This window comes from Neophocaena asiaeorientalis, unplaced genomic scaffold (assembly GCF_003031525.2).
Source record: "Neophocaena asiaeorientalis asiaeorientalis breed wild unplaced genomic scaffold, Neophocaena_asiaeorientalis_V1.1 scaffold127, whole genome shotgun sequence".
Taxonomy (NCBI): Eukaryota; Metazoa; Chordata; class Mammalia; order Artiodactyla; family Phocoenidae; genus Neophocaena; species Neophocaena asiaeorientalis.
Window position 1 is genome coordinate 3,152,691 of NW_020175414.1, and position 27,345 is coordinate 3,180,035.

The following is a 27,345-nucleotide window of genomic DNA, read 5'->3' on the forward strand; positions in this document are numbered from 1 at the left end:
AGTTCAGAAAATGGTTTTAGACACATGGGGTTCCATCTGCTACCTGCTCTACTTTTAAAGTGTGAAACCCATATCATGGTAGAGTCAGTAAGCTGTATTCAGAATCTAAAAATCCATCACTACCAGCTCTGCAAAAGTAAATATATTCCTCTATAGAATGGGAATTTTCTTTCCTGACCATCATTTTCCCCCACTTTCACAATAAAATCTGTTTTAATAGCTTGCCCCAATTTACGAAAAAATCATACTTAAGTGTGTTACTTTGGGTTAAAGCATCAATATTCCAGGAGGCTCTTGTAAAATACAAATTTATTATCAGAAATGTTCAGCTAACATCCCACCTGTTTCAGACTGTCTAGCACATATGATTCTGAAAGTTTTGTCCTCAGGACCACTTTACATTCTTAAAACTTATTAACGACTCCAGGGAAATTTTGCCTCTGTTTGGTTATAGCTACCTATATTTTGGATTCAAAAATTTTAAATAACATGTTTTATAAATATTCACTGATTAACTTGAAAATAGCAATAATAAACCAACCCCTTATTAACATCAATCCCATTTTTTTTTTTTTTTTTGTGGTACTCTGGCCTCTCACTGTTGTGGTCTCTCCCATTGAGGAGCACAGGCACCGGAAATGCAGGCTTAGCAGCCATGGCTCATGGGCCCAGCTGCTCTGCGGCATGCGGGATCTTCCCAGACCAGGGCACGAACCCGTGTCCCCTGCATCGGCAGGCAGAACTCTCAACCACTGAGCCACAAGGGAAGCCCAATCCCATACTTTTAATGAAAAAAGAAACATTTTTTATGCTGGTCTCAGCATTTTGATAGTGAAGCTATAGAGTAGGAATACCTAGAGCACTTGTCTGAGCTTGTACTACTTGTGGGGGCCCCAACGGACAGTTCCCTAGCCAGAACTTATGTTGTGGTTGAACCAACCTTTTAGTCCTTATGATTGCAAGATGCAGCTCAGCAACAATCATTATAGAACTTTGAAAAAACAAGGTGTATAACTCATAAGTCCTGAGGCATGCACGGTACACCTGGGGCCACATATCAAGATCATGGGGAGAGTGAGAGAGAGTGAACCCGCAGTTCTGCTTTTATGGGTGTAAAGGGTGAGGTGCCAAGGGTTTTGCAGATTCATCCTTTACTGGCAAATTTAAGACATGAGAGTGAGAATTAAAGAAACGGGAGGGGAAAAGTAGGGTCATTCAAGCAGTCAGTTACCTAGGTTAACCAGGGTTTTCTAAAAGGAAAACTTTATGGTTGGGGTAACCAGGCTCTTTATCTAGTTGTGTAGTTGGTAATATAGTTATTTCAGATGAATATCTTTAGAATGGATTCCTTGGCAATCAAAAGCTTAATGCCAGCTTTAGTTTACAATCAAAAAACCAATTATCAGGTACTTACACTATAAGATGAAAGTGATTCTTGAACAACACAGGTTTGAACTGTGAGGGTGTGCTTTTTGGTGTTTTTTTTGAATGCTAAATGTTACATTACTGTACAATTGGTAGTTGGTTGAATCCTCAGATGAGGAACTGCAGATATAGAAAACCAACTGTAAAGTTACACAGAGATTTTTGACTGCTCAGATGGTGGGCACCCCAACCACTGTGTTGTTCAAGGGTCAACTATATCTTCCCAAACAAAAAGAATGGTGTGAAGAGTGTCATTGCTTTACAGTTTTGTAAATTTCTTTAATGCTGGATTAATAAAAGACAACTGGATTGTCATATTAGCTCTGCATTCAAATTATTCTAATAATAGGTCATGTATCTTTTGGAAAACTTCACCAAAAATTCCTAGTCTTGTAAAAATAGTTTTGACTTGATATACATCCTGGAAGTATTTTCTGGTGACTCCTAACCTCCCCTAGACTCTTCCAGAGTCTCTGTCAAGTCAAAACTATGGTCTAGCAGATAGCACTATCTCTAAAAAAGCCTCTGGGGTAAATAGAATATGGATGTAAATCCTGGGAGAATAAAACCTGGACAGAAGGGTCTCAAGATGTCAATGAACATCTGGGAAAATGTATTAGAATGGTGATTATGTGAAGTTTCCAAACCAACTTCACTCATTTTACAGATATTCTCTGAGGTAGCTCTATCAAATATATTGTTAATTATTGAGATAAGATGCTTTCCTTGGCTTTTTATATTTAGCTTCCTTTCTTATGTTGAAGTTGAATTAACACACTGAAATTATTACACTTTTATTAGTCTTTCCTACATTATAATAATATTGACTTAAGCAAAACGGGAGGACTCAGCAAAATACTGAGTGCAAAAGATTACCTTGTCCTATGACATGTACTTATTTCCCTTTCAGTCAGTTATGTTCCCTTCTTAAACACTAAAACTTAAAGTGTACTGCAAAGGTATTGAGCCCAATCATGTATAATTGTTTTCTTCTTAGTTGAAAATTATCCACTTTTAACTTCAAAAGGTATAAAAGCTGAGATAAAATAACCCAGTCACCGAGATCCAGAAACCATATACTTCAATATATTTATCAGTTTCCTTTATACTTACTTTACTTTCCAGTTCTCTATATGAAAATAAAACATAAATTTATTACATATTTTATCATGATATATGAAGAATATAATATAGACAAAATCTGAATCCTATACTTAAATAGACTGTATCTATATATTCTACTGTCTCTGGTTCTACTGAAAGTAATTAGTACATACATTACTCCATATCTTTGAAAGACAAAGTCTAAAAACTAGAATAATACTTTAATCATATTTAAAAATATAAAATAGTCACATAAATTCACAAATGTAAACAAAATTATATAACATATTGTGGCTTTAACAAAGGGTATAAAGGGGACTTCCCTGGCGGTCCAGTGGTTAACACTCTGTGTTTCCACTGCAGGGTACATGGGTTTGATCCCTGGTCAGGGAACTAAAAAAATTTTTAAAAACAAAACAAAACAAAAAGGAGTTAAATATAATTTTGTGAAATAACTTTGAATCTTATGTTTTACACAAGCCATAGAATTTTTCTTAGGAAAGAAAGATATTTCTAAATGTGATATTGCAGAGTGAAAGAACAAAGAAATAATACAAAGAAGAGTATTTGAGTAGTTTTAGGGTAGGAATTTATATACAATCTAGATTGTCCTATTAGCATATAAAATGAAATTTCTGCAACAAATATAAGATGACTTTCATTTAAAAATGCTAAAACATATATTAAAATGTATAAAATCAGGACAGGTTAGTCTGTCAAGATGATTAACTATTGAATTTAGAATTTTTTGAATGAAAGTAATGACAGAAATTGAAGGAATTGTTAAAGTCATATATACCTTTGGGTATTCACATTATACAATGGAAACAGGATGTAGGAGAGTATGTAGAGGTTGTTCCTGTGTTTCCAAGAGATGATAGAGTCGAACACATTGTGTGTGGGCATTGATTGCCCTTTTGTGATAAACGCAACAGGTGTGCTGCTGAGAAAGTTCTAGCGTCTACTCAAATGTGGTCGACCTATAAAGTCTCTGCAGTTATTAAGGACTGAAAGAGAGACATTTTTCCAATCTATCATACGTCATTTGTAAAGAAATAAGACTCCGGAGAAAGATGTGTACCTTTGGAAAAGAAAATACAGTTTTACAGGTCTCTCCATTGCCACGTGAAGGTATTTAGTGCAGGTTGGGTGGGCTATTACAAATTTCTGCAGAATCTGAGGCTGTCACTGGATGACTAACAATCAGCCCTTCTTCTCTGCAGCCTTACTGAACCCTGAGTAGTAGACCAGGTACATGTCACTTAAACTTTACAATGTCAGAGAACATTTGATAAAGACATAAAATTTTGGATGTTGATTCAGAATATGAGGAACTCCTTTACTTTTTGATAAAAACCCACTTCAAACTTATTAGAAGTTACTAAACTAAAGGTAAAGCAATATTTTAAAAAAAAATTTGGATGTAAATAGAAAATATTTAAGAAATTGATTTTATTGGTGTCTGACTTTAAATACCAATTTTCACTGGTGTAAGTATAACTCAGAAGTGTAATCATTCCCATTGCCCCTACATTTAAGACTACAATTTGGAGATACACCATGTTTTGGTATGTGTTAGCAAAATTAAATGTCCTTCTTTTCCCTTCTAAGCTGGGAAACTTAGAAGAAATGCAGAAATAATACCATTCTTTTAGCGTTCCCATTTGTTCTCCAGTCTTTTATACTTTCCCATATATTTCACATATGGTGTTCTATATATTTAGCAGCAACAGTGCAGGTAACATATATTTACAACAGGTATTGATGAATAAAAACAAATTAATATGTATCAGCTCCTATATTTTGTGGTAGAATGGTTCCACTGTTGAGTTTTCCAAGCAGCTATGACAGTTTGCTTTCTACAGTTATTCAACAGCACCAACACTAGGAATCCAAACAACTATGGGAAGTGTTGCTGTCCCTCAGGCTCTGAAGATGAAGACCATCTCTTCATGTTCTCAGCAATGTAATTGTAAACATACATTTAATAACAATGCATATTATTTAATTCTCATATTTACACTACTGAGTTATTATCCCCATTTCCATACAAAATGAAACTGCCAAAAGTTAAAAAGCTGATAAAAATAGAGCTGACGTATATACTGAGGTCTTTTCACCTGGTTTAAATTAAAATTTTATTAACCTAATTTTCTTTTTCTTTTTTTTATTGGATTTATCCCTTGATCATTATGTAATGTCTTTCTTTATCTCTTTTTACAGTTTTTTTTGAATTTTATCTTATTTATTTTTTATACAGCAGGTTCTGATTAGTCATCAGTTTTATACACATCAGTGTATACATGTCAATCCCAACCTCCCAATTCATCACACCACCACCACCACCCCCACACCACATTTCCCCCTTGGTGAACATATGTTTGTTCTCTACATCTGTGTCTCAATTTCTTCCCTGCAAAACCAGTTCACCTGTACCATTTTTCTAGGTTTAGGTTCCACATATATGCATTAATACACTATATATTTTTTTCTCTTTCTGACTTACTTCACTCTGTATGACAGTCTCTAGATCCATCCATGTCTCAACAAATGACCCACTTTCGTTCCTTTTTAAGGCTGAGTAATATCCATTGTATATATGTACCACATCTTCTTTATCAATTCATCTGTCAATGGGCATTTAGGTTGCTCCCATGACCTGGCTATTGTAAATAGTGCTGCAATGAATATTGGGGTACATGTGTCTTTCTGAATTATGGTTTTCTCTGGATATATGCCCAGAAGTGGGATTGCTTGGTCATATGGTAATTTTATTTTTAGTTTTTTAAGGAACCTCCATACTGTTCTCCATAGTGGCTGTATCAATTTACATTCCCACCAACAGTGCAAGAGGGTTCCCTTTGCTCCACATCCTCTCCAGCATTTGTTGTTTGTAGATTTTCTGATGACACCCAATCTAAACGGTGTGAGATGGTACTTCATTGTAGTTTTGATTTGCATTTTTCTAATAATTAGTGATGCTGAGCAGCTTACCATGTGCTTCTTGGCTATCTGTATGTCTTCTTTGGAGAACTGTCTATTTACGTCTTCTGCCCATTTTTGGATTGGGTTGTTTGTTTTTTTAATATTGAGCTGCATGAGCTGTTTATATATTTTGGAGACTAATCCTTTGTCCATTGATTCTTTGGCAAATATTTTCTGCCATTCTGAGGGTTGTCTTTTCGTCTTGTATATGGTTTCATTTGCTGTGCAAAAGCTTTGAAGTTTCATTAGGTCCCATTTGTTTATTTTTATTTGCATTACTCTAGGAGGTGGAACGAAAAAGATCTTGCTGTGATTTATGTCAAAGAGTGTTCTTCCTGGGCTTCACTGGTGGTGCAGTGGTTGAGAGTCTGCCTGCTGATGCAGGGGACACGGGTTCGTGCCCCGGTCCAGGAAGATCCCACATGCTGCGGAGTGGTTGGGCCAATGAGGAATGGCCACTGAACCTGCATGTCCGGAGCCTGTGCTCTGCAATGGAAGAGGCCACAACAGTGAGAGGCCTGTGTACTGCAAAAAAAAAAAAAGAGTGTTGTTCCTATGTTTTCCTCTAAGAGTTTTATAGTGTCTGATCTTACATTTAGGTCTCTAATCCATTTTGAGTTTATTTTTGTGTATAGTGTTAGGGAGTGTTCTAATTTCATGCTTTTACATGTAGCTGTACAGTTCTCCTAGCACCATTTATTGAAAAGACAGTCTGTCTTTTCTCCATTGTATATCCTTGCCTCCTTTGTCATAGCTTAGTTAACTGTAGGTGCATGGGTTTATCACTGGGGTTCTTCTCTTGTTCCATTGATCTATGTTTCTGTTTTTGTGCCAGTACAATATTGTCTTGATTACTGTAGCTTTGTAGTATAGTCTGAATTGAGGGAGTCTGATTCTTCCAGTTCCATTTTTTTCCCTCAAGACTGCTTTGGCTATTCGGATCTTTTGTGTCACCATACAAATTTTAAGAGTTTTTGTACTAGTTCTGTAAAAAAATTCAATTGGTAGTTTGATAGGGATTGCATTGAATCTGTAGATTGCTTTGGGTAGTATAGTCATTTTCAAATTATTGATTCTTCCAACCCAAGAACATGGTATATCTCTCCATCTGTTTGCATCATCTTTAATTTCTTTCATCAGTGTCTTATAGTTTTCTGCATACAGCCCTTTTGTCTCCATAGGTAGGTTTATTCCTAGGTATTTTATTCTTTTTGTTGCAATGGTAAATGGGAGTGTTTCCTTAATTTCCCTTTCAGACTTTTCATCATTAGTGTATAAGAATGCAAGAGATGTCTTTGCATTAATTTTGTACACTGCAACTTTACCAAATTCATTGATTAGCTCTACTAGTTTTCTGGTGGCATCTTTAGGATTCTCTATGTATAGTATCATGTCATCTGCAAACAGTGACAGTTTTACTTCTTCTTTTCCAATTTGTATTCTTTTTATTTCTTTTTCTTCTCTGATTGCCATGGCTAGGACTTTCAAAACTATGTTGAAAAATAGTGGTGACACTGGACAACCTTCTCTTGTTCCTGATTTTAGAGGAAATGCTTTCAGTTTTACACCATTGAGTATGATGTGTCCTGTGGGTTTGTCTTAATTGCCTTTATTATGTTGAGGTAGGTTCCCTCTATGCCCACTTTCTGGAGATTTTTTTTATCATAAATGAGTGTTAAATTTTGTCAAAAGCTTTTTCTGCATCTATTGAGATGATCATATGGTTTTTATTCTTCATTTTGTTAATATGGTTTAATCACATTGATTGATTTGCATATATTGAGGAATCCTTGCATCCCTGAAATAAATCCCACTTGATCATGGAGTATGATCCTTTTAATGTGTTGTTGGAGCCTGTTTGCTAGAATTTTGTTGAGAATTTTTGCATCTATATTCATCAGTGATATTGTTCTGTATTTTTCTTTTTTTGTAGTATCTTTGTCTGGTTTTGGTATCAGGTTGATGGTGGACTCTTAGAATGATTTTGGGAGTGTTCCTTCCTCTGCAAGTTTTTGTAGGAGTTTGAGAAGCATGGTTGTTAGCTCTTCTCTAAATGTTTGATAGAATTCACCTGTGAAGCCATCTGGTACTGGACTTCTGTTTTTTGGAAGATTTTGAATCACAGTCTCAATTTCATTGCTTGTGAGTCATCTGTTCATATTTTCTATTTCTTCCTGGTTCGGTCTTGGAGGTTATACCTTTCTAAGAATTTTCCATTTCCTCCAGGTTGTCCATTTTATTGGCATAGAGTTGCTTGTAGTAGTCCCTTAGGATGCTTTGTATTTCTGTGGTGTCTATTGTAACTTCTCCTTTTTCATTTCTAATTTTATTGATTTGAGTCCTCTCCCTCTTTTTCTTGATGAGTCTGGCTAATGCTTTATCAATTTTATTTATCTTCTCAAAGAACCAGCTTTTAGTTTTATTGATCTTAGCTATTGTTTTCTTTGTTTCTATTTTCATTTATTTCTGTTCTGATCTTTATGATTTCTTTCCTTCTGCTAACTTTAGTTTGTTTGTTTGTTTGTTTGTTTTATATTCTTTCTGTAGTTCCTTCAAGCATAAGGTTAGATTGTTTATTTGAGCTTTTTCTTGTTTCTTGAGGTAGGCTTGTATAGCTATAAACTTCCCTCTTAGAACTGATTTTGCTGCTTCCCATAGGTTTTGGATCATCAGGTTTTCTTTGGCATTTGTCTCTAGGTATTTTTTTTCTCTTTGATTTATTCAGTGATCTATTGGTTATTTAGTAACGTATGGTTTAGCATCCATATGTTTGTATTCTTTATGTTTTTTCCCTGTAATTCATTTCTAATATCATAGTGTTATGTTCAGAAAAGATGCTTGATAGGATTTCAATTTTCTTAAATTTATTGAGGCTTGATTTGTGACCCAAGATGTGACCTATCCTGCAGAATATTCCGTGTGCACTTGAGAAGAAACTGTAATCTGCTGTTTTTGGATGGAATGTAGTATAAATATCAATTAAGCCTATCTGGTCTATTGTGTCATTTAAAGCTTCTGTTTCCTTTTCTATTTTTATTTTGGATGATCTGTCCATTGGTGTAAGTGAGGTGTTAATGTCCCCCACTGTTATTGAGTTACTGTCGATTTCCTCTTCTACAGCTGTTAGAAGTTGCCTTATGTATTAAGGTGCTCCTATGTTGGTTGTATATATATTTATAATTGTTATTCTTCTTGGATTGATCCCTTGATCATTATGCGGTGTCCTTCCTTGTCTTTTGTAACATTCTTTATTTTAAAGTCTATTTTATCTGATATGAGCATTGCTACTCCAGCTTTCTTTTGATTTCCATTTGCATGGAATATCTTTTTCCATCCCCTCACTTTCAGTTTGTATGTATCCCTAGGTCTGAAGTGGGTCTCTTGTAGACAGTATATATATGTGTCTTGTTTTTGTATCCATTCAGCAAGCCTGTTTCTTTTGTTTGGAGCATTTAATCCATTCACGTTTAAGGTAATTATCGATATGTATGTTCCTATGACCATTTTCTTAATTGTTTTGGGTTTGTTTTTGTAGGTCCTTTTCTACTCTTGTGTTTCCCACTTAGAGAAGTTCCTTTAGCATTTGTTGTAGAGCTGGTTTTGTGGTGCTGAATTCTCTTATCTTTTGCTTGTCTGTAAAACTTTTGATTTCTCCATCGAATCTGAATGAGATTCTTGCTGAGTAGAGTAATCTTGGTTGTAAGTTCTCCCCTTTCATCACTTTAAGTATATCAGGCCACTCCCTTCTGGCTTGTAGAGTTTCTGCTGATAAATTAGCTGCTAACCTTATGGGAGTTCCCTTGTATGTTATTTGTCATTTTTCCCTTGCCACTTTCAATATTTTGTCTTTAATTTTTGCTAATTTGATTACTGTGTATTGGCATGTTTCTCCATTGGTGTGTCCTGTATGGGACTCTGTTCATGAACTTGAGTGGCTATTTCCTTTCCCATGTTAGGGAAGTTTTCAACTATATTATCTTCAGATATTTTCACAGGGCCTTTATCTCCCTCTTCTCCTTCTGGCACCCCCACAATGCGAATGTTTTTGCTTCTAATGTTTTCCCAGATGTCTCTTAGGCTGTCTTCATTTCTTTTCATTCTTTTTTTCTTTATTCTGTTCCACAGCAGTGAATTCCACCATTCTGTCTTCGAGGTCACTTATCTGTTCTTCCGCCTCAGTTTTTCTATTTATTCCTTCAAGTGTAGTTTTCCTTTCAGTTATTGTGTTATTCATCTCTGTTTGCTCTTTAATTCTTCTAGGTCTTTGTTAAACATTTATTGCATCTTCTTGATCTTTGCATTCATTCTTTTTCCTAAGTCCTGGATCATCTTCACTATCATTATTCTGAATTATTTTTCTGGAAGGTTGCCTATCTCCACTTCATTTAGTTGTTTTTCTGGGGTTTTATCTTGTTTCTTCATCTGGTACATAGCCCTCTGCCTTTTCATCTTGTCTATCTTTCTGTGAATGTGGTTTTGTTCCACACACTGCAGGATTGTCATTCTTTCTTCTGCTGTCTGTCCTCTGGTGGATGTGGCTATCTAAGAGGCTTGTGCAAGTTTCTTGATGGAAGGGACTGGTGGTGGGTAGAGCTGGCTGTTCTCACCTAATTTTCTTGCTGAGTTTGTGCTGGTAGCTAAAAAAGGTTATTGAAACTCAGTGTGAACACAAAAGACATTCTCCATGAAGAATGAACCATGAAGAAATGGTTCTTTTTTCGTAAGAGCTGTAAATAACATTTGAAAAATCATTCACAAATTTTCCTTCCCAAAATATCTACTTTGATTGTATTACTGTTATTTCACTGTTTTTTGAAAGTGGCATATAATCTGTAGCACATACTAACTCTTCATATTTCAATATCTTGTTTTTAAACTGATTCATGTGTATGGGCCATGCATAGCCAATGAAGCTTTAAGCCCCTAGAGGGTACTTGTTTTTCATTATTACTCAAAGCCCTTCACTTGTTGTTGCATATGCAGCAGTGCCTCAGTAAAGACTTGTTTACTAACAAAATAAGTAAAAAAAATTTAAAAATGAACCAAAAATTAGTGTGCTCAATATAATATACAAAAATGATAAGCTGTTTCATACTAGAGCAAGATTAAAAAATGAGAGCACTTGGCAAAAGATTTTCACAGATTTATAAGAAAAGAAGCATTGATCTTGCTATTCTTTTCCCCTCCCCCCTCAAAATTTATGATCTATTTAATTTAGATCTAACCTTCAACAGATGTTATGAGAAGGTATTGCTGTGGAGCATCTTTTAATGTACTTATTAGCCCTTCATATATTTTCTCTATTGAAAGTCTATTCAAGTATTGTGCTCATGTATTAATTGGGTTGTTTTTCTTATTTCTGAGACACAAGAGTTTTGTTTTTTTAATGTTCTAGACATAAATCCCTTATGAGATATATGACTTGCAAATTTTTCTGAATCCAGTCTGTGGTTGTCCTTACATTTGATTAATGATATATTTTTATCATGTTTATTGGAATATAATTGCTTTACAATGCTGTTTTAGTTTCTGCTGTATAACAAAGTGCATTGGCTATATGTATACATATATCCTCATAATCCCTCACTCTTGAGCCTCTCTCCCACCCTCCCTATGCCACCCCTCTTGGTGGTCACAAAGCACCGAGTGCTGATCTGCCTGTGCTATGCAGCTGCTTCCCACTAGCTATCTATTTTACATTTGGTAGTGTATATATGTCCATGCCACTCTCTCACTTTGTCCCAGCTTACCCTTCCCCCTCCTGATATCCAGCATTTAATCCATTCACGTTTAAGGTAATTATCGATATGTATGTTCCTATGACCATTTTCTTAATTGTTTTGGGTTTGTTTTTGTAGGTCCTTTTCTACTCTTGTGTTTCCCACTTAGAGAAGTTCCTTTAGCATTTGTTGTAGAGCTGGTTTGTTGGTGCTGAATTCTCTTAGCTTTTGCTTGTCTGTAAAACATCGAATCTGAATGAGATTCTTGCTGAGTAGAGTAATCTTGGTTGTAAGTTCTCCCCTTTCATCACTTTAAGTATATCAGGCCACTCCCTTCTGGCTTGTAGAGTTTCTGCTGATAAATTAGCTGCTAACCTTATGGGAGTTCCCTTGTATGTTATTTGTCATTTTTCCCTTGCCACTTTCAATATTTTGTCTTTAATTTTTGCTAATTTGATTACTGTGTATTGGCATGTTTCTCCATTGGTGTGTCCTGTATGGGACTCTGTTCATGAACTTGAGTGGCTATTTCCTTTCCCATGTTAGGGAAGTTTTCAACTATATTATCTTCAGATATTTTCACAGGGCCTTTATCTCCCTCTTCTCCTTCTGGCACCCCCACAATGCGAATGTTTTTGCTTCTAATGTTTTCCCAGATGTCTCTTAGGCTGTCTTCATTTCTTTTCATTCTTTTTTTCTTTATTCTGTTCCACAGCAGTGAATTCCACCATTCTGTCTTCGAGGTCACTTATCTGTTCTTCCGCCTCAGTTTTTCTATTTATTCCTTCAAGTGTAGTTTTCCTTTCAGTTATTGTGTTATTCATCTCTGTTTGCTCTTTAATTCTTCTAGGTCTTTGTTAAACATTTATTGCATCTTCTTGATCTTTGCATTCATTCTTTTTCCTAAGTCCTGGATCATCTTCACTATCATTATTCTGAATTATTTTTCTGGAAGGTTGCCTATCTCCACTTCATTTAGTTGTTTTTCTGGGGTTTTATCTTGTTTCTTCATCTGGTACATAGCCCTCTGCCTTTTCATCTTGTCTATCTTTCTGTGAATGTGGTTTTGTTCCACACACTGCAGGATTGTCATTCTTTCTTCTGCTGTCTGTCCTCTGGTGGATGTGGCTATCTAAGAGGCTTGTGCAAGTTTCTTGATGGAAGGGACTGGTGGTGGGTAGAGCTGGCTGTTCTCACCTAATTTTCTTGCTGAGTTTGTGCTGGTAGCTAAAAAAGGTTATTGAAACTCAGTGTGAACACAAAAGACATTCTCCATGAAGAATGAACCATGAAGAAATGGTTCTTTTTTCGTAAGAGCTGTAAATAACATTTGAAAAATCATTCACAAATTTTCCTTCCCAAAATATCTACTTTGATTGTATTACTGTTATTTCACTGTTTTTTGAAAGTGGCATATAATCTGTAGCACATACTAACTCTTCATATTTCAATATCTTGTTTTTAAACTGATTCATGTGTATGGGCCATGCATAGCCAATGAAGCTTTAAGCCCCTAGAGGGTACTTGTTTTTCATTATTACTCAAAGCCCTTCACTTGTTGTTGCATATGCAGCAGTGCCTCAGTAAAGACTTGTTTACTAACAAAATAAGTAAAAAAAATTTAAAAATGAACCAAAAATTAGTGTGCTCAATATAATATACAAAAATGATAAGCTGTTTCATACTAGAGCAAGATTAAAAAATGAGAGCACTTGGCAAAAGATTTTCACAGATTTATAAGAAAAGAAGCATTGATCTTGCTATTCTTTTCCCCTCCCCCCTCAAAATTTATGATCTATTTAATTTAGATCTAACCTTCAACAGATGTTATGAGAAGGTATTGCTGTGGAGCATCTTTTAATGTACTTATTAGCCCTTCATATATTTTCTCTATTGAAAGTCTATTCAAGTATTGTGCTCATGTATTAATTGGGTTGTTTTTCTTATTTCTGAGACACAAGAGTTTTGTTTTTTTAATGTTCTAGACATAAATCCCTTATGAGATATATGACTTGCAAATTTTTCTGAATCCAGTCTGTGGTTGTCCTTACATTTGATTAATGATATATTTTTATCATGTTTATTGGAATATAATTGCTTTACAATGCTGTTTTAGTTTCTGCTGTATAACAAAGTGCATTGGCTATATGTATACATATATCCTCATAATCCCTCACTCTTGAGCCTCTCTCCCACCCTCCCTATGCCACCCCTCTTGGTGGTCACAAAGCACCGAGTGCTGATCTGCCTGTGCTATGCAGCTGCTTCCCACTAGCTATCTATTTTACATTTGGTAGTGTATATATGTCCATGCCACTCTCTCACTTTGTCCCAGCTTACCCTTCCCCCTCCTGATATCCTCAAGTCCATTCTCTAGTAGGTCTACATCTTTTTTTTTAACATCTTTATTGGGGTATAATTGCTTTACAATGGTGTGTTAGTTTCTGCTTTATAACAAAGTGAATCAGTTATACATATACATATGTAGGTCTGCATCTTTATTCCTATCTTGCTCCTAGGTTCTTCATGACTTTTTTTTTTTTTTTAGATTTCATATATTTGTGTTAGCATACGTATTTGTTTTTCTCTTTCTGACTTACTTCACTCTGTGTGACAGATTCTATGTCCATCCACCTCACTAAAAATAACTCAATTTGCTCCACATCATTAGTCATTAGGGACATGAAAATTAAAACCACAATGGATACCACTTCCTATGCAGTCAAATGACTATAATAAAATGGAAACAAAAGCAAGTGTTGAGGAGAATGTGGAGAAACTGGAACTCTCACACATTGGTGGTAGAGATGTAAACTGGTGTAACTGCTTTAGAACACAAGCTTTCAGTTTCTTACAAAACTACCATATATCCCAGCAATTCCACACCTATGTATCTACCCAAGAAAAATGAATCTATGTACACAAAAGAACTTTTAAATGAATGTTCATAGCATTTTTATAACACAAAATCCCCAACCTACATTCAAATATGCATCAATTTGTGAGTACATAAACAAAATATGGTCTATCTGTATACTGGAATACTCTTCAGTAATAAAAAATAATTGAAGTACTTATATAGGCTACAACATGGATGAACCTAAAAAATATTATGCTAAGTGGAAGAATCCAGAAACAAAAGATTACATATTGTATAATTCTCTATATATGAAGCATCCAGAAGAGGCAACACTACAGAGATATAAAGCAGATCAAAGGTTACCTGGAACTCAGATTTGGAGCAGGAATTGACCATAAACAGGCAAGGAAGGAGGTGGTGAGGAGGGGGTCTATGGGGATTTGTTGGGGTGATGAAAATGTTTTAAAACAAGATTGTGGTAATTTTTGAACATCTGTATAAATTTACTAAAAATCATCAACTTGTACTGTTACAACGGGTGAATTCTATGAATTGTATACCTCAGTAAAGCTGTTAAATAAAAATAACAAGCACAGAATGGAAAGTGGGAGGTATAGATGAATCAAGTTTGGCAACATATTGATAATTTTTGCTGCTGGATGATGGTAATGAGGGATCATTATACTTTTCTTTTTCGCTCTTTGTGTACATTCAAAATTTTCAAATAAAAAATGAAAAAGAAATGATTTAAAAAAGAAGGTATTGTCATCTTTTCAGATAAAAATAACAAATGGGTTTTCATTAAATATAATAGATTCACAAAATATGCATAAAAACTTCTTGAGTTATGCTGAATATATGACCAAAGAAGAAATCCTAATAAGAAAATTTCAGGATCGTAAACAATATTAATTGAAAGTCTGCATATTACATATCTCAGAACTAACTGTTAAAGTGACTTAGCTAGAAATAATTCACAAGTTTGTGAGAGCAAAATATACACTATATTTCCCTACTTTCCTTTTAAGCCATTCAATATGTAAATTCCTTTGATAATTTGCTTTTACTTCAAGTTATTTCCATATTGTGTTGATACAAATTCATTCAAAATCCAGTTTTTGAGGTCTTTCTTTCCTTCCCAGATTTCCTATTATGCTCTTTAAGACCTCATGTATATGATTAACAGTGTCTCCTACACATTTTTGTGTATGGTTTTATGACTTTACTCACAATCAGTGGTGAGTTCTCATCCACATTGATTGCCTGTAGTGTTTTTCAAATGGTGACAGGTACATAGGTAAGGAATGTATAGAAATTGTTAGCTGAATCTTCAACTTCATTTCTGAACAGCTACACAGAGACACCTAGGAGATATTCCTTATTCCCTTGGCCCAGACAATTATGTTGACCCTGGTGTCAATGTGCGCATCTGACATTCCCATCTCCTTCATGGCAAATTCCCAAATCTCTTTGAGTGTACAAGGGGCACACTTCTAGAAACCCACTCCATGGATGCGCTTCGGGATATTGATGCTATATTCTTTGGTCGCCACCTCATTGATGGTAGAAAGACCCTTCTTGCCACCCTTCTTTGCAGGAGCCATTCTGCCAGGCCCAGGTGGAAAGCACATGCCCCCACACTTTTCTTTTTTTTTTTTTTTTTTTGGTGGTATGTGGGCCTCTCACTGCTGTGGCCTCTTCCATTGTGGAGCACAGACTCTGGATGCACAGGCTCAGAGACCATGGCTCATGGGCCCAGCTGCTCTGCGGCATGTAGGATCCTCCCGGACCGGGGCACGAACCCATGTCCCCTGCATTGGCAGGCAGACTCTCGATCTCAATCACTGCGCCACCAGGGAAGTCCCCACACTTTTAAATATTTCGTTAAACCTTACTTTCACAATTTGAACCTAGTTGGAACCTGTCATTTTTTACAAACACTAGTCTTTCTCAGTCACTCATCGTAATTATGTGTGAAGAGTTAAAACAGATCTCCTTAATCTTCAATGACATTACTAGTCCATACTTTTATTAAAAAATATACATATAGCTAGGGCTTCTTCAGAGGGAAAGGGGCAGAGTTCTCATAAGGCAGGCACAGCTGTGCTGCTCAGCTTCCAGAGTACAGTGCCAGGTGCAGTGGCTCTGCACATGACCTGCTTCTGCCATCATGAGTTGAGTGTCCTGGACAGCGCTTCTGCACACCATCTAGAGCTGAGGTGTTGCCACAGCCATTTCACACTGGAAACTCTGGTCTGAGGTGCCGGGTCCAAGGTCTCTGCACATGACACTCTATGAGTACATGAGACAAACTAAGCACAAAGGAAAAGAAAAAGGGAGAAGGAAAATTATATAGATCAGAAACTCAGATCTATGAAGAAAATGGAAAAGCATTCGAGAAGGAATAAATGAAGACTGGACATAGTTGCAACTCAGAAGCAAATTACTGAGGTGGAGATTTATAAAGCTTTTCTTATCTCAGGAAATACACCTTGTCTATTTCTGAAGGGAACATGTGAATTGAACAACTGAAATGTTTCTCAGGGCATTTTTATTTGATTTAAATAGAAAATGATTCAATGGAACAATTTCACTTTTTTATTATAAAAATAAGAGCGGAGGAAACCTTCAAGAAGGTGGAGGAGTAAGACGTGGAGATCACCTTCTTCTCCACAAATACAAAAGAAATACATCTACATGTGGAACAACTCCTACAGAACACCTACTGAATGCTGGCAGAAGATCTCAGACTTCCCAAAAGGCAAGAAACTCCCATACCTGGCTAGAGAAACAGAAAAAAAAAAAAAAAAAAAAAAAAAAAAAAAAAACAGAGACAAATCAATAGGGACAGGACCTACAACTCTGGGAGGGAACTGTGAAGGAGGAAAAGTTTCCACACACTAGGAAGCCCCTTCACTGGAGGAGACTGGGTTTGGCTGGGAGGAAGCTTCAGAGCCACGGAGGAGAGTGGAACAATAGGTGTACAGAGGGCAAAGCAGAGAGATTCCTGCACAGAGGATCAGTACTGACCAGCACTCACCAACCTGAGAGGCATGTCTGCTCACCCACTGTGGGGGGGGGGCATGGGCTCGGAGCTGAGGCTCTGGCTTTGGAGGTCAGATCCCATGGAGAGAACCAGGGTTGGCTGCCTGAATACAGCCTGAAGGGGGGTGAACCACAGTTAGCCAGGAGGGCGCCTGGGAGAAAGTCTGGAATTGCCCAAGAGGCAAGAGACCATTGTTTTGGGGTGCACGAGGACAGGAGATTCACACCACCACCTAAACAAGCTCTAGAGATGGGCACAAGCCATGGCTATCAGCACGTACACCAGAGACAGGCATGAAGCACTAACGCAGCTGCTGCAGCCACCAAGAAGCTTGTATTGCAAGCACAGGTTACTATCCACACCACCCCTCCTGGAAGCCTGTGCAGCCCCCCACTGCCAGGGTCCTGAGATCCAGAGACAGCTTCGCCGGTAGAACACATTGAAAACCTCATGTTGTTGCAACATCATGCTGGCATCTGCCACCGGAGACTCGCTTCTCAATCCGTACCCCTCCCTCCCCTCAGCTAGAATGTGCCAGAGCCCCCTAATCAGCTGCTACTTTAACACTGTCACTTCTGAGCAAAGGACAGATGCCCTCAGACGACCTACAGGCAGAGCCAGGGTCAAACCCAAAGCTGAACCCCAGGAGCTGTGAGAATGAAGAAAAGAAAGGGAAATTCCTCCCAGCAGCCTCAGGAGCAGAGGATTAAATCTCGACAGTCAACGAGATGTATCCTGCATCTATGGAATACCTGAATAGACAACGAATCATCCCAAAATTGAGGGGGTGGCCTTTGGGAGCAACTGTACACTTTAGGTTTGATTTCTGCATTTAAGTTGTTTCTGGTTTTATGTTTATCTTAGTTTCGTATCTAGAGTTTATTATCATTCGTAGATTTGTTTATTAATTTGGTTGCTCTCTTCCTTTATATATATAGAGAGAGAGAGAGAAATATACATTTTTTTTTCCTTTTTCTCTTTCTGTGACTGTGTATTTGTGTGCTTTTTTGTGTGATTTTGTCTGTATAGCTTTGCTTTAACCATTTGTCCTAGGGTTCTGACTGTCCTTTTTTTTTTTTTTTGGTAAAGTTTTTAGCACTTGCTATCATTGGTGGATTTCTTTTTTGGTTTGGTTACTCTCTTCTTCCTTTCTCTTTTTTTATTACTTTTATTTTTTTTTATTTTTAATATTTTTTATTTTAATTATTTTATTATGCCTTTATTTCTTTTTTTTCTTCATTGCTTCTGAGCCATGTGACTAACAGGGTCTTTGTGCTCTGGCTGCATGTCAGGTTTGTGCCTCTGAGGAGGGAGAGCTGAGTTCAGGACATATGGCCACCAGAGACCTCCAGGATCTATGTAATTTCAAATGGTGAAAGCTCTCTCAGGTATCCCCATCTCAAGGCTAAGACCCAACTCTACTTAAAAAACGAGCAAGCTAAAGTGCTGGACACCTTATGCCAAACAACTAGCAAGACAGTAACACAGCCACACATATTAACAGAGAGGCTGCCTAAAATCATAATATCATAGACACCCCAAAACACACCACAGGACGTGGTCCTGACAACCAGAGAGACAAGATCCAGCCTCATCAACCACAATACAGGCACCAGTCCCCTCCATCATGAAGCCTACACAACCCACTGAACAAACCTTAGCCACTGGGGGCAGACACCAAAAACAAGGGGAACTACAAACCTGCAGCCTGCAAAAAGGAGATCACAAACACAGTAAGTTAAGCAAAATGAGAAGACAGAGAAACACATAGTAGATGAAGGAACAAGGTAAAAACTGACCAGGCAAAACAAATAAAGAGGAAATAGGCAATTACCTGAAAAAGAATTCAGAGAAATGATAGTAAACATGACCCAAAATCTTGGAAATAGAATGGAGAAATATGCAAGACACGTTTAACAAGGACCTAGAAAACTAAAGAGCAAGCAAACAATGATGAACAACACAATAAATGAAATTAAAAAATTCTCTAGAATGAATCAACAGCTGAATAACTGAGGTAGAAGAACGGATAAGTGACAGCGAAGATAAAACAGTGGAAATAACTACCATGGAGCAGAATAAAGAAAAAAGAATGAAAAGAATTAAGGAAAGTCTCAGAGACCCCTGTGACAACACTAAACACATCAACATTTGAATTATAGGGGTCCCAGAAGAAGAGGAGAAAAAGAAAGGGACTGAAAAAAATATTTCAAGAGCTTATAGTTGAAAACTTTCCTAATATGTGAAAGGAAATAGTCAATCAAATCCAGGAGGCACAGAAGGTCCCATACAGGATAAATACAAGGACAACATGCAAAGACACATATTAAACAAACTATCAAAATTAAATACAAAGAACAAATATTAAAAGCAACAAGGGAAAAACAACAAATGGCATACAGGAAAATCCCCATAAGCTTAACAGCTGATCTTTCAGCAGAAACTCTGCAAGCCAAAAGGGAGTGGCAAGACATAAAGTGAAGAAAGGGAAAAATCTACAACCAAGATTACTCTACCTGGCAAGAATCTCATTCAGATTCAATGGAGAAATTAAAAGCTTTACAGACAAGCAAAAGCCAAGAGAATTTGGCACCACAAAACCAGGTTTACAACAAATGCTAAAGGAACTTTTTTAGGCAGGAAACATAAGAGAAGGAAAAGACCTACAATAACAAACGCAAAACAATTAAGAACATGGTAACAGGAACATACATAACGATACTTACGTTAAATGTAAATAGATTAAATGTTTCAACCAAAACACATAGACTGCCTGATGGATACAAAACAAGACTCATATGTATGTTGCCTACAAGAGACCCACTTCAGACCTAGGAACACATACAGACTGAAAGTGAGGGGATGAAAAAAGATATTCCATGAAAATGGAAATCAAAAGAAATCTGGAGTACCAATTCTCATATCAGACAAAATAGACTTCAAAATAAAGACTACTACAAGAGACAAAGAAGGATACTACAGAATGATCAAGGGATGAATCCAAGAAGAAGATATAAAAATTGTAAATATTTATGCATCCAAAATAGGAGCACCTCAATAGGCAAATACTAACAGTCATAAAAGGGGAAATTGACAGTCACACAATCATAGTATGGGACACTAACACCCCACTTTCAGCAATGGACAGATCATACAAAATGAAAGTAAATTAGGAAAAAGAATCTTTAAATGACACATTAAACAAGATAGATTTAGTTGACATTTATAGGACATTACACCCAAAAACAACAGAATACACATTCTTATCTTGGGTCACAAATCAAGCCTTGGTAAATTTAAGAAAATTGAAATCATATCAAGTATCTTTTCTGACCACAACACTATTAGACTATATATCAATTACAGGAAAAAACAGTAAAAAATACAAATACATGGAGCTAAACAATATGGCACTTAATAACCAAGAGATAACTGAAGAAAACAAAGAAGAAATACAAATAATACCTATAAACAAATGACAATGAAAACACGATGACCCGAAACCTATGGGATGCAGCAAAAGCAGTTCTAAGAGGGAAGTTTATAGCAATAGAATCCTACCTCAAGAAACAAAAGACATCTCAAATAAACAACCTAAGCTTACACCTGAAGCAACAGGAGAAAGAAGAACAACAACAAAAAAAAAAACCCCAAAGTTAGCAGAAGGAAAGAAATCATAAAGATCAGATCAGAAATAAATGAAAAAGAAATGAAGGAAACGATAGCAAAGATCAATAAAACTAAAAGGTGGTTCGTGAGAAGATAAACAAAATTGATAAACCATTAGCCAGACACATCAAGAAAAGAAGGGAGAAGACTCAATACAATAGAATTAGAATGGAAAAAGGAGAAGTAACAACTGACACTGCAGAAATACAAAGGAGATTACTACAAGCAACTGTATGCCAATAAAAGGGACAACCTGGAAGAAATGGACAAATTCTTAGCAAAGCAAAAAATTCTGAAACTGAACCAGGAAGAAATAGAAAATAGAAACAGACCAACCACAAGTAGTGAAACTGAGACTGTGTTTAAAAATCTACCAACAAACAAAAGCCCAGGACAAGACGGCTCCACAGGTGAATTCTATTAAACATTTAGATAAGAGGTAACACCTGTCCTTCTCAAACTCTTCCAAAATATAGCAGAGAGAGGAACACTCCCAAACCCAATCTATGTGGCCACCATCACCCAGAAACCAAAACCAGACAAAGATGTCACAAAGAAAGAAAACTACAGACCAATATCACTAATGAATACAGATGTAAATATCCTCAATAAAATACTAGCAAACAGAATCCAACAGAACATTAAAAGGATCGTAGACCATAATGAAGTGGGGTTTATCCCAGCAATGCAAGGATTCTTCCATATATACAAAGCAATCAGTGTGATACACCATGTTAAGAAATTGAAGGGTAAAAACCATATGATTATCTCAATAGATGTAGAAAAAGCTTTTGAAAAAATTCAACACCTATTTATAATAAAAAAAAAAAAAAAAACTTCCAGAAAGTAGGCATAGAGGGAAATTACCTCAACAAAATAAAGGCCATGTATGACAAACCCACAGCCAACATCATTCTCAATGGTGAAAAAGTGAAATCATTTGCACTAAGATCAGGAACAAGACAAGGTTGTCCACTCTGACCACTGTGTTTCAACATAGTTTTGGAAGTTTTAGCCACAGCAATCAGAGAAGAAAAAGAAATAAAAGCAATCCAAATTGGAAAAGAAGAAGTAAAGCTGTCAGTTCGCAGATGACATGATATTATACATAGAGAATCCTAAAGATGCTACCAGAAAACTACTAGAGCTAATCAATGAATTTGGTAAAGCAGAAGGATACAAAATTAATGCACAGAAATTTCTTGCATTCCTATACACTATTGATTAAAAATCTGAAAGAGAAATTAAGGAAACACTCCCATTTACCATTGTAACAAAAAGAATAAAATACCTAGGAATAAACCTATCTAAGGAGACAAAAGACCTGAATGCAGAAAACTATAAGACACTGATGAAAGAAATGAAAGATGACACAAAAAGATAGAGAGATATACCATGTTCTTGGATTGGAAGAATCAACATTTTGAAAATGACTATACTACCCAGAGCAATCTACAGATTCAATGCAATCCCTATCAAACTACCAATGGCTTTTTTCACAGAACTAGAACAAAAAAGCTCACGCTTTGTTTGGAAACACAAAAGACCCTGAATAGCCAAAGCAACCTTGAGAAAGAAAAACAGAGCTGGAGGAATCAGGAACCCAGACTTCAGACTATACTACAGAGCTATAGTAATCAAGACAGTATGGTACTGGCACAAAAACAGAAATATAGATCAATGGAACAGGATAGAAAGCCCAGAGATAAACCCACGCACATATGGTCACCTTATTTTTGATAAAGGAGACAAGAATATAAAATGGAGAAAGGACAGCCTCTTCAATAAGTTATGCTGGGAAAACTGGACAGTTTCATGTAAAAGAATGAAATTAGAACTCTCCCTGACACCATACACAAAAATAAACTCAAAGTTGATTAAAGACCTAAATATAAAACCAGACACTATCAAACTCTTAGAGGAAAACATAGGCAGAACCCTCTATTACATAAATCACAGCAAGATCCTTTTTGACCCACCTCCTAGAGAAATGGAAATAAAAACAGAAATAAACAAATGGGACCTAACGAAACTTCAAAGCTTTTGCACAGCAAACAAAAACATAAACAAAATGAAAAGACAACCCTCAGAATGGGAGAAACTATTTTCAAATGAAGCAACTGACAATGTATTAATCTCCCAAATTTACAAGCAGCTCATTCAGTTCAATATCAAAAAAACAAAAACTCAATCCAAAAATGGGCAGAAGACTTAAATAGACATTTCTCCAAAGAGGATAGATATACAGATAGCCAACAAACACATGAAAGAATGCTCAACAACACTAATCATTAGAGAAATGCAAATCAAAACTGCACCAGTTTTGCACTGGTATCACCTCACATCAGTCAGAATGGCAGTCATCAAAAAAGCTACGAATGATAAACGTTGGAGAGGGTGTGGAGTAAAGGGTACCCTCTAGCACTATTGTTAGGAAAGTAAATTGATACAGCCACTATGGAGAACTGTATGGAAGTTCCCAGAACTAAAATTAGACCTTTCATATGACCCAGCAATCCCACTACTGGACATATTCCCTGAGAAAACCATAATTCAAAAAGGGACATGCACCCCAATGTCCATTGCAGCTCTATTTACAATAGCCAGGACATGGAAGCAACCTAAGTGTCCATCAACAGATGAATGGATAAAGAAGATGTGGCACATATATACGTTGGAATATTACTCAGCCGTAAAAGGAAACAAAATTCAGTTATTTGTAGTGAGGTGGATGGACCTAGAGTCTGTCATACAGAGTGGGCTAAGTTAGAAAGAGAAAAACAAATACCTTATGCTAACACGTACATATGCAATCTAAAAAAAAAAAAAAAAATGGTTCTGACGAACCTACAGGCAGGACAGGAGAAAAGATGCAGATGTAGAGAATGGGCTTGAGGATACGGGGAGTGGGAAGGGTAAGCTGGGACGAAGTGAGAGAGTGGCATGGACATATATACACTATCAAATGTAAAATAGATAGCTAGTGGGAAGCAGCTACCTAGCACAGGGAGATCAGTTCGGTGCTTTGTGACCACCTACAGTGGTGGGATAGGGAGGGTGGGAAGGAGATCCAAGAGGGAGGGGATATGGGGATATATGTAGACATATAGCTGATTCACTTTGTTATAAAGCAGAAATTAACACACCATTTTAAAACAACTATACTCCAATAAAGATGTTAACTAACTAAATAAATAAATAAAATGTGCATATAAAATGTCTTTGCCTTTTGTGCAAAGACATTTGTCTTTTGTCCAGCTTCAATCTTCTATCTCTATCTCTGTTTCTGTTTATTTTCAACTAACTAGATACTCTACTTCATTCCTTGAAGACTTACCCCTTGTTCAAAATCTTCCTTTGAACATCAGAAAGGTTTTATGATCTGTTCAATATCCTGGCCTCCCTGCTTTATAATCCATACGTCTCCATTGTTTTGGTTTTTTTTTTCCCCTCTGCATTCTGCTCAGCTTCCTTCTCCATCTACCTTGCTATCACCTGAAAATCTTCAATCTCTGAAATCACTAAATCAGATAATGTGAACTTTTCCACTTTAAACACTTCAGTACTTTTATCATATCTATGCTTTCATATCATTAAAATCTCCATCCTATGGACCATTCCACACTTTCCTATTTCTCAGTCACTTCCTTACCTGTGGTCTATAATTTCAATAATATTTTGTCATAGGCCACAAGTCTCTTGCTCACTATATATCCATCCTATTTACCTGAATACCCTCTACCTGATTGAATTTAAGTACCTGTCAACAGTCTCTTAAGCATGTCTTGCCTTCAAACTTCTCTTTTTCTAATTCTACTCTTCTTTTCTATTCTAATAAAATTAGAATAACAATATTAATTATTATGAAATACAAATCTGATCACATTTTTTCCTACTTAGAACTCACTTTTAGCATAAAGTTCAGAATTTTTTATGGCCTAAAAATACGTTTGTGACCTGAATTCCATCAGCCTTGCAGATTTACCTTTTGTGATTGACTTTGCTCATTCCTTTCTTTCTCCTCAAGGCCTTTTTATTTGCACCTCCCCATACCTACTACTCTGATTTGACATTTTGCTTCCCTAGTTCAGATTCATCCTTTAAGTCTCAGCTTAAACATCAACTTTTCTAGGGAGGGGAGCTGTAGCTATTTACCCTATATATGTCACTTCATTGATATCTTTGGTATGCTCACTACCACTGGGTATACCGCCTCTCAAAGCACTACAAATGATCTTTTCCAAGGTATCTTCTTGCTACTGGAGGGTATGTTCCTTGAACATACAGACCTGTTTATCTTGATCACCACTGTATCTTAACCACATAGAATAACACCTCACATATTATAGGTGCTTAGTATATGGTGTTAATGAAGGTTAATTTTCTACTAATATGACAGAATAGTGATCTAAGAACAACAATAAAATAAATGACTCAGTCTTTGAAAATGTTGAAATTAGATATGAGAGTTAATGTATATAAGATATGTACATGTAATTTTTTTTTTGTAATTACAGAACCATTTGGGAAAAATTATTACTATTGATAGATTTTAACACATTTATCTGTTGCTTATTAATTCTTTTTTTTAGTTTATAACATATGCTCCTTAATTATTGATCAATATGAGTTACATGTTTCTCAGTATTCTCATGTAATTATCTAACGTTAAGCCCTTCAAGGGAAAGTACTACAGCTTTATTCAATCTTATTTCTCTCCAATAACATGATAGATCTTAAGGATGATTCCATGTGAACCCTCCTAAAGCCTGACTGTTATCCCTGAAGTAGCAGAAATGTAGATGCCTTCCAAATATCGTCTATCCCTTCTATCTTAGAAACGGAATCTTAATTTTATTTAATAAAGCAGTGTTCCCAGCCAGAAAGGTACATTTCCTAGCCTCCATTGTAGCTAAATATGGTCGTTTAACTAAATTGGGGTCAGTGAGATTAAAAAGAGAAATATTTGATGGAAGGATGCTTAGTCAGTTAGGAAGTGTAAATTAGGTTTTTTCCTGCTTTTCCCTTTCTCTTTTTCATAAAATGAGCAATTGTAGCCCTACCAACTAGCAATGGTAGCCCTACCAACTATCTAAGAATTTGAATTGAGTTTGAAGATAGAAATAATATTTCACAAATGTGAAAGAGATGATAGAAAGAGCTTAAGTCCCTTTAAATTCAGCAAGCTTGCAAGACTCAAAAGAAATACCCTAAGTTGGTTAAGTATAATTTGTTGTCACAATTACCATCTCCTCAGAAATTTTTCTGTGTAGCAAAACTTAGCTGAAAATTACATATCCTGTATATCATCACAGGTAGGATTATGTATGAAACGTTGTTTCAAAATTAAAGGAATTTGTGAGAGATTTGGAAAGTACTAACCCCCAAATCCATCAATTTTCTTGTCTTTACATAAAATTGGCTATATTCTGCCATCACTGCTTCCTTGGTATCTGTTTTTTTCAGTACAAATTGTTATCACTGGGCTTAGTTTAACTGGACTTCTCATTGTTGCTTCAAGATATTCTCCCTTACTCTCATCTAAATCTCTAGCTTTTATACTCATTTACTTATAGGTTTTATGAGGTTGCTTGTTCTTGTAATTTAACACACCCTGTTTATTCCCCACTACCAATCCATTCCACTTCTGTCATGGTTACGCTAATTTAAATATTAAAAAAAAAACTTTTCTAACTCTTAGGCCTTTCCATTCTATCCACAGCCCTCCAATGATGATGTCAACCCTATCTCAAACACTCTCCTAGTCATACATGAAAGCATACATTGGCATTACTAGTAAGATCAATATTTTCATAAATCCAGTGTCATCCTATTCTCTGACTACCCCTCCCAATTTTCAAGCTCATTCATTCTAGTATTACCAAATCCAACATTCTCTCAAGTCCATTAATAGCTCCAATCCATTTATCCTATAACCTTTTAATTGTTACTAATTCACATGATTCCTTCTTTCCATTTCTAACCTTTCAATAGAGATCACTTTAAAACATAAGCCACATGACTTGTTCCTCTCTCGCCATTCTCTTCTTTGTCCACATTTTTCCAGTCACATTGACTGCTACACTATTTTCAAATATGCCAGGAATAACCCTGCTTCAAAGCCTTTATAGCTACTTTTCTTTTTGCCTATTCCCCAGATATTTATTTAACCAGGTCACTCACCTCTTCAGGTCTTCAAGTCTTTGTTCATCTCATCTTCTCAATTAGGCTTACCTAACCAAACTATTTCATAAATCTTTCTGCCCTTCATTCCAATTCCTGCTTACCGTACTCTTGTTTTTCTTTCTACTCTTCCTTTTTTCTATTGATGTTATAACAAATTATAACAAACTTAATGGCTGAAAATAAAACAAATTGATCATGTTATAATTCTGTAGGTAGGATTTCAACATGGAAGTTAAGGGCAAAATCAAAATATCAGCAGGGCAGTGCTCCTTTCTGGAAGGTCCAGAGGAGAATCTGTTTCCTTACCTTTACCAGTTTCTAGATGCCAACAACATTCCTTGGCTCATGAC

General features: G+C 36.2%; 1 pseudogene; it reads right to left on the reverse strand.

The window, feature by feature from the left end:
• Nucleotides 1-15,273: 15,273 nt before the first annotated feature.
• Nucleotides 15,274-23,915, reverse strand: LOC112414648 (60S ribosomal protein L31 pseudogene; annotated as a pseudogene).
• Between the last annotated feature and the right edge of the window lie 3,430 nt (nt 23,916-27,345).